General features: G+C 38.3%; 1 protein-coding gene across 2 annotated transcripts in view; it reads left to right on the plus strand.

Moving 5' to 3' along the window:
- LOC136025149 (protein CREBRF homolog) overlaps positions 1-14,183 on the plus strand; it is a 100,995-nt gene that overhangs the window by 34,262 nt on the left and 52,550 nt on the right. The gene's annotated exons all lie outside the window — the stretch shown is intronic.

A 14,183-nucleotide genomic window follows, 5' to 3' on the forward strand; every position in this document is an offset into this window, starting at 1 on the left:
CAGCATTAAAATGCGATTCTTTTGATGTAGCTATTGGTATCAAAATTCCATTTTTTAGAGTTTTGGTTACTATTGAGCCGGGTCGCTCCTTACTACAGTTCGTTACCACGAACTGTTTGATAAGTAACTTTTTTTTCAGAGCCTAAAAACTAGCGTGAAGAGCGAGGTGTTATTTAATGAAGCTTAGAGACAAACATCTGTCTAAAGGCAATGGAAAAAATGTCAGTTCTATTAAAAGTATATGAAAATGAAAAAAAAAGTAATTACAAAAAATACACAAAACAATCGCCTATTTACAAAAACTAAGATATACATTCCCAGCATTCAGTTCTGTTGAGCAATGCCGAAGCGTTGGACGAATGTTTTTAACAGATATCGACAGTTTTGAACATGGTTATCAAACACCAAAGTGTTTAATGCCTTTAGACTCAGTGCTTGTAAAAAGGAATGCATTATCAAAGTAGTTAGTTCAAACATAAATATAAATATAAATTTATTTTGAGGGAAAAAGCTTGAAAAACCCTTAGTTGTAATAATGTGTGCCAGAAGGGTTTCATCGGCGGGAGGGGGGCTGGTACATTGTGCGACGCTGGCCTCAAATGCTAGGAGTTATCAGAAGAAACGCTAATGTTTTGACAGTTTAATTAATTTGAGATCCATGATCCACAATTATGACACTCGATTTTCTGGGGAGAAAGCTCTATTCCTGCTTTTAAACGGAGCCCTATTCCGTCATTCCATGACAGCCAGCAGATGCACGTTACGTCATAGGGAATGTTTTTTTAATAGATTCAGGTGCATCTTATGTTTATAAAAAACTTATGAGGGCCGAGTCTTCCTTACACCACTAAGATTGTTCCGTAATAGTCTTTAAAAAACCTTCAGGGCCCGCTAGTGGGGACCTTCAAAACGCTGGACCCCTAGCGAGCAATTCTACCAGCGCCCTAGCATCTAATGCCAATTGAGCCCTAGCAAGCAATTCTAATGGGGCCCTAGCATCCTATTCCATTGGGGGTCCCCTAGCATCTATTTCGCCGGGGGCGCCTAATCTAACCACCAGAGGGGACCTAGCATCCAATTTCACTAGGAGGGGGATGCCCTAGCATCCAATTTCACTAGGAGGGGGATGCCCTAGCATCAAATTCCATCGAGGGCCTAATCTAACCATACGGGTGCCCTAGCGACCAGTTCGACCGGGGGCCTTAGGGGCCCTAGCAAGGAATTCCATCGGGGACCCTAGCAACCAATTCCAACAGGAACCCTTCATCCAATTCCATCGGGGTCCTAGCGTCCAATTTCATCAGGGGCCCTAACGTAACCACCAGGGGCCCTAGCAACCGTTTCAACCGGAGCCCTCGCGAGCAATTCCATTGGGGTCATAGCAATCAATTTCATCAACAAGACGTTTTTCAAGATGTTTCAATATTTCTTTGGATGTCATGTAATAGGGGAATGTTTACTTACGTCAAGTATGACGCAATCATTCGTGACATGCTAGACTTCATGGGAGCCGTGGAGAAATACCCGCTTGTAACTGAGGAGGGCACACCAGTGGGTGTTACGTTCTATTTTACGTAATTACATATGGTCCCCCTGCTAGGGACCCTGGATGCTAGGCCCCCTCTGGTGGTTAGGTTAGGCGCCCCCGGTTACATTGGATGCTGGGGGCCCCCAATGGAATAAGATGCTAGGGCCCCATTGGAATTGCTTGCTAGGGCTCAGTTGGTATTGGATGCTAGAACGCTGGTAGAATTGCTCGCTAGGGGTCCGGCGACTTGAAGGTCCCCCACTAGTAGGCCCTGAAGGTTTTTTATGGCACTTGGTATTAACCAAGTGACATATAGCAATCGCAAATTCTGTCGGTCGGTCTGTCGGTCCCGGTTTTGCTACTTTAGGCACTTCCAAGTAAGCTAGGATGATGAAATTTGGCAAGCGTATCAGGGACCGGACCAGATTAAATTAGAAATAGTCGTTTTCCCGATTTGACCATCTGGGGAGGAGTGGGGGCCGGTTAATTCGGAAAAAATAGAAAAAATGAAGTATTTTTAACTTATGAGCGGGTGATGGGATCTTAATGAAATTTGATGTTTGGAATGATATTGTGTCTCAGAGCTCTTATTTTAAATCCTGACCGGATCTGATGATATTGGGGGGAGTTGGAGGGGGAAACCTAAAATCTTGGAAAACACTTAGAGTGGAGGGATCGGGATGAAACTTGGTGGGAAAAATAAACACAAGTCCTAGATACATGATTGACATAAACGGAACGGATCCGCTCTCTTTGGGGTAGTTGGGGGGGGGATTATTTCTGAAAAATTAGAAAAAATGAGTTATTTTTAACTATGAATGGGTGATCGGATCTCAATTAAATTTGATATTTAGAAGGATATCGTGTCTCAGAGCTCTTATTTTAAGTCCCGGCCAGATCTGGTGACATTGGGGGGAGTTGGGAAGGCGGAACCTAAAACTTGGAAAACACTTAGAGTGGAGGGATCGGGATGAAACTTGGTGGGAAAGATAAGCACAAGTCCTAGATACATGATTGACATAACCGGAATGGATCCGCTCTCTTTGGGGTAGTTGGGGGAGGGGTTAATTCTGAAAAATTAGAAAAAATGAGGTATTTTTAACTTACGAACGGGTGATCGGATCTCAATGAAATTTGATATTTAGAAGGATATCGTGTCTCAAAGCTCTTATTTTAAATCCTGACCGGATCTGGTGACATTGAGGGAAGTTTGGGTGAACCTAAAATGAATGAACCTAAATCATGGAAAACGCTTAGATTGGAGGGATCGGGATGAAACTTGTTGGGAAAAATAAGCAGAAGTCTAACATACGGGATTTAAATAATTGGAACGGATCCGCTCTATTGGGGGGGGGGGGCTAATTCTGAAAAAATAAGAAAAAAATACGTATTTTTAACTTACGAAGGAGTGATCGGATCTTCATGAAACTTCGTATTTAGAAGATCCTCGTAACTCAGATCTCTTATTTTAAATCTCAACCGGATCAAGCGTAATTGGGGGGGGGTGGGGTAGTTGGGGGGACTGGAAATCTTAGAAAATACTTAAAGCGGTGAGATCAGGATGAAACTGGTTGAGAAGAATAGAAACCTGTCTAAGATACGTGACTGACATAACCAGACCGGATCTGCTCTCTTTGATGAATTGGGAGGGGGGGGGTAATTTGGAAAATTGAGGTATTTGTAACTTACGAAAGGGTGACCAGAGCTTAATGAAATTTGATATTTAGAAGGATCTTGTGCTTTAAAGTTCTAATTTTAAATTCCGACCAGATCCTGTGACATTGGGGGGAGTTGGAGGGGGAAACCGGAATTTTTGGAAAACGTGAAAATTGGGGTATTTTTATCTTATGAATAGATGATCGGATCTTAATGAAATTTGATTTTTAGAAGGAATCCGTGTCTCAGAGCTCTTATTTCAAATCCCGACCAGATCTTTTGACATTGGGAGGGGAGTTGGGGGAGTTCTTGAGGGGGAAATCTTGGAAAAACACTTGGAGTGGAGGAATCAGGATGAAGCTTGGTGGATAGAATAAACAAATGTCCTTGATACGTGATTGACAGAATCGTACTGGATTCGCTCTCTTTGGAGGAGTTGGGGGGAGGGGTTCAGTGATTTGGCGAGATTGGTGCTTCTGGACGTGCTAGGACGATAAAAATTAGTAGGCGTGTTAGGGAGCTGCACAATTTGACTTGATAAAGTCGTTTTCCCAGATTCGACCATCTGGGGTGCTAAAGGGAGAGAAAAAATTAGAAAAATTTAGGTGTTTATAACTTACGAGTGGGTGATCGGATCTTAATGAATTTTGATTTTTAGAAGGAAATTGTGACTCAGAGCTCTTATTTTAAATCCTGACCGGCATTAAGCCTCTTATTTTCCTTTTTAAATCAATCTATTGATTCATAGAATTTTGTTAGAGCTCATACCATAAGATCTTTTGGCTCTTAGCTCTTCTCGCCTCGTCACAAGTGCCATATGAGCTCTTAGCTCTTGTTTAAAGACTTATGTAACAATCTTAGAAATCCTGGAGTAAGGAAGCCCCGGCCCTCGTAGTTTTTTTTTTTATAAATACAACATACACCTGAATCTACTAATAAACATTTCATTTGACGTAACATGCATCTGCTGGCTGTCATGGACTAACGGAATAGGGCTCCGTTTAAAAGCAGGGATAGGGTTCCGTTTAAAAGCAGAGTCATCACTACTATTCTAAAACGAAACAAATTTTTCCATCAATTAAATACCATCAATATTGTAGGCAATAGCACTGCCTAAATAAATAGCGGTATAGGTTCTATGTACTGCTTTTTTTTTTACCAGGCCGCTTCATATGGAAGGGGTTGTCTTAGAAACTCCACAGGGGGCTTTTTCGATTGAAAATCAAAAATTCTAGTGCCTTTTCGAGAGTTAGAAGTGGTTGGAGGGCGACCAGTCCCCCTAGTGATTAGAAGGCTATCAACACCATCTTAGCAATAAAAATTACCAGTTAAAATAAATAATACCAGATTATTCCCTTTGTTCATAGTATGTTCGACTTCTAAAACGGAAATATTTATAACTTAATATCAATATGCAGCATGTCTAGGTTCAATTATATAATAAGCGTTGTTCTGCGTATTTTCGAAAAGAAACCGATATTGCGAAACTTTTGTAAAACTGTTGTAACATTTCTTGGGGAATGTAAAGACTCGTGACAACTTTTCTATCGTTATTACAAAATGTTCGCCTGCTGGATTTATTCAACTACTCACTGTAACTACTGATTATGCAATTTATCCATGATAGATATAAATAACTTCTGCTAAATTTTTGTTTTGCTAAATGTACACGTGGACAAACTCTTACGTCATTTTCGCAAAATATCACGTGTCTCACTGCACCAGAAAACTTTCTCGTGCCTTTTGTTGGCATCCAATGCCTCAGTAAAATGATGTAAGTTAGTCACGTTATTGGTTGCCCACGTGCTTAGGTTTTGACTTGAAACGTGAGCTTCGTGGAAAATATTTTGAGTCTCAATTTGATCTTTTGCATAAATCAGCAGAAAAAAAATTTCTACTTGAAAGTAAGGAGCGAAATTGAAACCTAAGATGAATAAAATCTATTGTTTCTAACCCTCAGTGACGTAAATGATTATGAAGTTACCGCAAATAAACTGACTGCTGATATTTGCCTATATTAGTATAGTTATGCAAACTGGTTTTGTCCAGAAAACTCAAAATAATACGTGGAATTTTGTACAGCACAAGCAAAAAGCAATTTATGACGTTTTGTGAAGTTTAAATTCACTTCATTTGATGTGACTTTTGCGAAATGAACCTAATGCAATTTTTGGGGAGAATTTGTAGGCTATACGAAATGACTCCTGGTTATTAATAATATAAATAAAAAAAACAGCCTTTTCAGCTCAAAGTAAGGAGCAATATCAAAATTTAAAACGAATAGAAATAGTTACGTATAGCCTATGAGGGGGCTACCCCCTCCTCTGCACTTCGCTCTTTATGCTAAAGTTTGACTTTTTGTTTCAATTATTTAAGAATGACTCCGGATAAAGAAGGGCCGTTTAATTAGAATAATAACCTCTTTACAAATTCAGAAACTACTTTCGCGTAAAGAGCGAGACACTGAAGACGGAGCAACCCCCTCATATACGTAATAATTTCTGTTCTTTTTTAGTTTTAATATTGCTCCTTACTTTCAGTCGAAAAATTCTTGTTTCTTTTTTAGTTTCTGATAGTTTTGTAATTAATACTGGGAAATATCCCATATAAGGTCATCCCATGTAAGCACCCCCACCAGAAAATCCCCCCTGAAAATATCTTTATGCTTCCCAATAGCCAATGCTATATTCAAGCAATGGGCAAAGTTCGTGACTTGCAGCCCTTCCCTGGGGGCTGTGGAGGGTCAATTCATCCTCAAAGATATAGTTATTAGATCTTTCCACCATGCTGAAAAAATCGCTATCTCAAAATTTTGATCGGACAATTTTGGGTAAAAAGGGGGTGGGAGAGGAGTAGTTTCCCTACAATAGTTTTAGTCATTTTGAAAAGGGCACTAAAAGTTTTCATTTCCGATCAAATGAGTTCTCTCCCGATCTTCTAAGATCACTGACTTGATATTATCGTCCCTGGGAAAAAACAAACAAATGAACATGCATCTGTGATCTTGCTTTTGGCTAAAAATTCAAAATTCCAACATTTTTGTATATAGGAGCTTGAAACCTTTACAGAAGGGTTCTCTGATATTCTGAATCTCATGTTGTGATTTTCATTAAGATCTTTTAATTTTTTAGGGGTGTTTCCGCCCTTTTTCAAAAATTAGGCAAGTTTTCTGAGGCTCGTAACTTTTGATGTGTAACATTAAACTTCATGAATTTTTTATCTTATTCGAAATTTAATTCTTTTGATATATTTATTATTATCAACACTCTGTTTGTTACAGTTTCTGTTACTATTGAGCCGCATAGTTCCTTACTTACAGTTCGTTGCCACGAACTGTTTGATAATACATATAATCTAATTGTGTTGCGAGAGCAACACTTTGCTTTTGTCCCGTTTTTTTTCTATGCCGCTGATCTCAGCTTATTTCTGGAAACTGGTAAGGGTCTAAACTGTGCGGTTTTTACGGAAAGTGTGGACCTCAGGCCGGATTGACGAATATGACTTTACATTTTGGAAAGCTCCGGAGAACTCTTGCCTGGGGCCAAAAAGGATGGTTTTTGCTTGTCCACGAGCCAGAGCCTATGGTGTGCGAAGTGGAGTGGAGCTATATAGCCTGTGTCAGAGAGGAGTATCTGAAGTTTTGCAGCCAAACTTTCGTTTCATCAAACCATGTTTCTGCTTTCAAGTGGAAAGCTCCGTTCTAGCAGGCAAGCAGGCAGGCACCACTTTCAAATTGAAGATGGACTAAAATCTATAAGTGTTAAATATATGCGGCAGTTACCCGGCCCCACAGCCAATATATCTTCTTTGAGTAATAAATAGACAAATTTACAGAAGCAAAAATATGGCATTTTCCCACGGGTCCGAAAGTACTGCCATCTATTGTTTCCACCCATTTCTGTTCGTGATTTCAGCTGAGTTTATTATTTGGTTTTTCGGACTTTGGATTGCGGTAGAGAAATATTATCAGATGTGCCTAATAAACTTTAAAAGTTCTCTCATTGCTAAAGAAATTGGAGCTGATCCTTAGCTCCTTTCTAAGTGGTGGCGCTAGAAAGTTGGCCTATGGCAAAAAAATCAACTTTAGAACTAAGACAGATAGAATTTTTTATTCGACGGCAATCGATAGCTCTTGATGAGCTGATCAAAGTATATGGCATCTATTTTTGGTACAAAAATTTCTCCATGAGGTATACCAGTTTGAAGGTTTCAAGTGGTTGACAACTTCAGTAGTAAGGTACACACTGAAACGAAACCTAGGCCGATACAAATTGTGAGACATATAGAGGACTTGTAAGCAACAGTTGGCTGTTAGGTAATAATCTTAGCAACTTTTGCTAGTTGTTGTATCTGTTATTTGTTTCCAGTGTATTTGATGGTAAAACCAATTTGGTTCCAGTGGTAAGACATGTAGGGGACTTGTAAGTAATAATCTGCTGTTAGGCTACAGTCATCTTCAACGATGAAGGGTTTGCAACTATGCTAGTTGGTGTACCCATTTATTTGTTTTCGGTGAACTTGAGGCCTATCACGGGAGAGGGACTTGTAAGTAAGAATCTGTTCACTTTGGGCTAGAAATTTGTGCAAATTGGTGCACATTGTATTTGATCTCTTTAAATCTGACAGAATTAATTGTTTACGCAACGGGTACAAATGATAACGTAAAACAATGAGGTAGTTTCGTAATAATTAGTGTCACCTAATGTATTTTAATCTTGAAAAGTTATGGATAGCTTTATAATACCAACTAGCTTATATAAGATACTAGCTGTTGGGGTGGCGCTTCGCGCCACCCCAACACCTAGTTGGTGGGGCGCTTCGCGCCCCCCAAGCTCCCCCGCGCGCGTAAGTCGTTACGCGCCATATTAGTTACGCGCCATTGTAGTTGTGTCCCTGTGTCCCACCTGTGAATATAGATAGATTTATATATGTGTTTCAAACTACGTAAAAATTGCGAATATACAACATTCTTGGCTTTCCCACTACTGGGAGCTTTCCGTTTCCAATTGCCAGCAATTGATCTGAAAATGTTTGACCAGAGTCATCGTTTTGCAATCGGACACGCATATTTGTAGTTAATTTTAATATTTTTACGTGTGCCCATAAATTAGAATTTTTCAGGCAAGCATTCATTTCGTCTGCAGGAGTTAAACTACGTAAAAATTGCGAATATACAACATTCTTGGCTTTCCTATTGTCTGTGCATATACAAAGCCGTATGTACTAATAATGACGTCATATGCAAACGCTCTTCTTACAAACAAACAAACATGCATACACACAACTCGTTTTTATATAGATAGATAGATAGATAGATAGATAGATACAATACAAATTAACTCCGTAAAACTTGCGAATATACAACATTCTTTGCTGTCCAATTGTCGCTGCATATAAATAGATTGTCAGGTTTACCGACCCTCGAACATGCAACGTACAATTGTCCATGGGAAAAACAATCAGTATTAAGATCTATACCACATTTTTCTAATGATTGACCTTGAGCTTTGTTAATGGTGATTGCAAATGCTAATCGAATTGGGAATTGCAATCTTTTAAATTGAAAAGGCAGATCCGTTGGAATCATGGGAATGCGAGGAATAAGAACAGCATCACCCTCAAAAGGCCTTGTCAAGATTGTGGCCTCTATAATTTTTAGAATATTCGGAAATACTTTTTCAATCAATTCATTTTTGGACGTCACTAAATTATAGAAATCAGCAGGTAGTTGTATACGTCCTGAAATTGAGTCTATCGTATCATAAATGTCTTTTTGTTCCGACGTTAACTTGGAAATGTTATTTTGTACATACGACAATAGATCACTCATACTGTAACTTTGTTCACGATCCAATTCTACACATGTCGAAACAGCAGCGATACGGTTAGGTGAAGGCATTCCCAAATCCTGAAGAGGTTTGTTTGCCATATGTACGCACAAATCTTCTATAATAACTAAAGTGTAGTTATAAATTTCTGATATAAAATCAAAAGTCATATCTGACGTCTCTAACTGTTTTCGATGGAGTATATCTTCGGACATTTTTGACTTATATTTTTCCCATGACTCTGTAGGAGCTGATGGAGAGCAAGTTGTTAAAATGATGCCAAACAATGCACGAATTTGACTTGGGGTTGACGTTTCGCACGCGTCATTGATGCAGTTATCCCAGTGTTGGTCATTCTCCAATAAATTCAGAGCTTGGCATGCACTACGGTAAGTGTCATGTATAGTACCGTTTACAGTTCTCAAATACTCAAAGGATGTCGGACCGGGTACATTCACCAAAAGCAGGCGTAGAAAGAAGCATTCATGTTGATTGGGGTGAACGGTGTAGAGTATTCCTATCGTGGTATCTTTGAAGATGGTAGGTTGGCCGTCGACTGACTTACCCTGTTTTCGACGTTCAAATACTTTATTTTTAGTATTCCACGTGTAATACGAAGGCACTTCAGTATACAGCAGTTTTTTTGCAAAAGAATCATTTTTGCAAAGCGAAAAAAAAAGCTGTTAATTTTGTGTCCGGTGGATTCAGGGCTCTTTGTTGCACGTTGGTTTCCGGGAAATAAACACGTTGACCATTCTGTAAATGTACCGCTAAGTGAACAACAGCTGGGCTACGTTCATGTATCGGAAATGAAAGAATTCGCCAAACAGCTTCATTACTGCTTATGTATCTTCCAGCCTGATATTGTACGATTTCGTCGAAATCTTTGATTTCGGGCTGCAAGCCAAAAACTGCCATGTCACTGCCTTTGTTGACGTATTTACATATGTATTTGATTGCCTTTACGGAGTTACAGTATTCAACGTTTATGTGTGCATTAAATGTTTTTGATAATAATGGGGAATATGGAACAACCCACTGGTTATCTACTTCGATGGTGGTACCGTTGCCATTGTAGGTTCTTCAGTCATTTTACAATTAGAAATTTCTCTTTCAACGGTCTTCTTACAATTAAAAATTTGTCTTTGAACGATATTCTTAAATACCTGTGTCCCGGTCGTCATTTATATTCCCTGTGTCCCGGTCGTCATTTGTGTCCCGGTATCCCAATCTGTAATTTCTCTTTGAGTGTCCCGGTCGTTATTTATATTCCCTCTGTCCCGGTCGTCATTTGTGTCCCGGTTTGTAATTTCTCTTTGAGTGTTTTTTCTTTTTAGTATTTTTTAGTTTTTTACATTTTTTCTTTTTTCAGTTTTCTTTTTCTTCTTTATTTTTCAGCTTCACTATGAAATACATATCGCCGAACCTTTGTTTTTTTTAACTAAAATCTGGTAGGCATTGATGACCTTATCCAAGTCAAAATCCCAAACCCAATCATCATCGCTATCATTTTCAGTTTTGATATGTTTTGACTCTCGCTGTCCAGGTGGATCTTCATCTAACTGCGCGGTTTTGCGTTCTTTAGCCTCAAGCCTGTTTCCTTGCTGTTCTTTTGATTTCTCGGCACTCTTTCTTTTCTGACTGTCTCTATCAGCAGCAAGTTTTTTGGCATAGACTCTTTGAGCATCTTCATCGGCTTTTGCCATGGTAAGTTCATCAGTCATTGTAAACTTAAACATTAATAGATTTCTACGTGAACATATGTCTTAAATATCTTGAATGACGTCACCTTCAAAGCAAAAATGACGACAACTAATTTCATGACGTCAGCCGACACAGAAACATGGCGTCACCTGATCCACAGACAGACAGACAACTTATTTTAATATATATAGATATCTATATATATAAAAATAAGTTGTCTGTCTGTGGATCTGTGGATCAGGTGACGTCATGTTTCTGTGTCGGCTGACGTCATGAAATTAGTTGTCGTCAATTTTGCTTTGACGATGCTTAGTATATTGTAAAACACATTAATTTGGTTAATAATATACCATTTAAAACACCAAAATGAACATTCTGGAGTAGTCACTCGATGAGAGAGGGTGTCAGAACGGAGAATGAAGGTCCCAGGTTCAAATCCTGGTTAGGCTAAAAAAGGTAAAAAACTAAAAACTAAAAAAAAAACTGAAAAAACTAAAAAAAGGCAAAAACTACAAAAAAAACTAAAAACTAATAAAAAAAATAAAAAAGCTAAAAAACTAAAAAAACTAAAAAAACTAAAAAAACTAAAAAACTAAAAACTAAAAAAAAACCTAAACTAAAAACTAAAAAAAAAACTTAAAAAAAAAGGAAAAAACTGAAAAATAGAAGAGAAAAAGAAAACTAATAAAATTAATAAAAATAAAAAAAAATAAAAAAGATAAAAACTAAAAAAGTAAAAAGAAAAAACGAAAAAAAAACTGAAAAAAAAAGGTAAAAACCAATAAAAAACTAAAAAGAAAAAAAGGAAAAAAACTAAAAAAAAATTTCGAGAAAAAGAAAACTAAAAAAATATAAATAAAAATAAAAAAAACTAAAAAGATAAAAACTTAAAAAAAAACTAAAAAGAAAAAATAAAAAAACTAAAAAACCTAAAAAAGGTCAAAACCAATAAAAAAAAAACTAAAAGGAAAAAAAGGGAAAAAATTAAAAATTTATTTCATCATATACCAATTCAAAAACGAATGTATACCGGGATGACGACCGGGACACAGGGAATATAAATGACGACCGGGACGCAGGAACACAACTACAACGGTGACGCCGGGGGCACAGGAGGGACATAGATGACGACGGGGACACAGGCAATGTTCGATTAGCAATCATCATCAACAAAGCTCAAGGGGCAACAAAGCTCACCATCAAACAAAGACGAACGGGACGCTCAAAGAGAAATTACAGACTGGAACACTGGGACACAAATGACGACCGGGATACTGGGAATATAAATGACGACCGGGACACAGGGAATGTTCAATTAGCAATCACCATCAACAAAGCTCAAGGGCAATCATTAGAATCATGAGGTATAGATCTGAATATGGATTGTTTTTCCCATGGACAATTATATGTTGCATGTTCAAGAGTCGGTAAACCTGACAATCTAAATAAATGACGACACTCAAAGAGAAAGCGACCGGGACAAAAGGAATGTTCGATTAGCAATCAACAAAGCACCGGGACACAGGGAGTATAAATGACGACCAGGACATAAGTAAAAAAAACTAAAAAAACTAAAAAAAAAGGTAAAAACTACAAAAAAACTAAAAAGAAAAAAATATATAAAATACGATGGATATATAAATGACGATGGCGACTCAGGGAATGGTCGATTAGCAATCACCATCAACAAAGCTCAAGGGCAATCATTAGAATCATGAGGTATAGATCTGAATACGGATTGTTTTCCCATGGACCATTATATGTTGCATGTTCAAGAGTCGGTAAACCTGACAATCTATTTATATGCACAGACAATGGGACAGCAAAGAATGTTGTATATTCGCAAGTTTTACGTAGTTAAAAACATATATATATATATATATATATATATATATATATATATATATATATATATATATATATATATATATATATATATATATATATATATATATATATATATATATATATATATATATATATATATATATATATATCTATATTCACAGGTGGGACATAGGGACACAACTACAATGGCGCGTAACTAATATGGCGCGTAACGACTTACGCGCGCGGGGGGGCTTGGGGGGGGGGCGCGAAGCGCCCCCACCAACTAGGTGTTGGGGTGGCGCGAAGCGCCACCCCAACAGCTAGTCTATATATATAAAAATAAGTTGTCTGTCTGTCTGTCTGTGGATCAGGTGACGTCATGTTTCTGTGTCGGCTGACGTCATGTTTTCGACTGACGAAATTACAGACCGGGACATCGGGACACAAATGACGACCGGGACACCGGCACAAAGGGAATATAAATGACGACCGGGACACAAGGAATGTTCGATTAGCAATCACCATCAACAAAGCACCGGGACACAAATGACGACCGGGACACAGGGAGTATAAATGATGACCAGGACATAAGTAAAAAAAATTAAAAACTAAAAAAAAGGTAAAAACTACAAAAAAACTAAAAAGAAAAAAAAACTAAAAACTAATAAAAAACTAAAAAAGCTAAAAAGCTAAAAAAAAAACTAAAAAAGAAAATAGAATGAAAACAGAAAAAAAATGAAAAATAAAGGAGAAAAACAAAACTAAAAAAAAAGAAAAAAAAACTAAAAAAAGGTAAAAAACTAAAACCTAAAAAAAGACCAATTCAAAAACGAATGTATATACAGACCGGGACACAAATGACGACCGGGACACAGGGAATATAAATGACAACCAGGACACTCAAAGAGAAATTACAGACCGGGACACCGGAACACAAATGACGACCGAGACAAAAATGACGACCGGGACACCGCGACACAGGGAATATAAATTACGACCGCGACACTCAAAGAGAAATTACAAACTGGGACACCGGGACACAAATGACGACCGGGACACAGGGAAACAACAACAACGGGGACGCCGGGGGGCACAGGGGGATATATAAATGACGACAGGGACACAGGGAATGTTCGATTAGCAATCACCATCAACAAAGCTCAAGGGCAATCATAAGAATAATGAGGTATAGATCTGAACTCAGATTGTTTTTCCCATGGACAATTATATGTTGCATGTTCAAGAGTCGGTAAACCTGACAATCTATTTATATGCACAGACAATGGGACAGCCAAGAATGTTGTACATTCGCAAGTTTTACGTAGTTAAAAATATATATATCTATCTATATTCACAGGTGGGACACAGGGACGCAACTACAATGGCGCGTAACTAATATGGCGCGTAACGACTTGCGCGCGCGGGGGGGGGCTTGGGGGGACGCGAAGCGCCCCCACCAACTAGGTGTTGGGGTGGCGCGAAGCGCCACCCCACTTAAGATTGAGATTTAAGCTCAATCTTATTTAGATAAGACTCAGGTGACTTTGTGATTTTTGACGACACGTGATCTGTGTCGCACCAATGGAAACTGATGAAGCAAACCAGACCCCCTCCCTCCCAGAGAGTTGTCAAGTCCT

The sequence above is a fragment of the Artemia franciscana genome, chromosome 3 (assembly GCF_032884065.1).
Source record: "Artemia franciscana chromosome 3, ASM3288406v1, whole genome shotgun sequence".
Lineage (NCBI taxonomy): Eukaryota > Metazoa > Arthropoda > Branchiopoda > Anostraca > Artemiidae > Artemia > Artemia franciscana.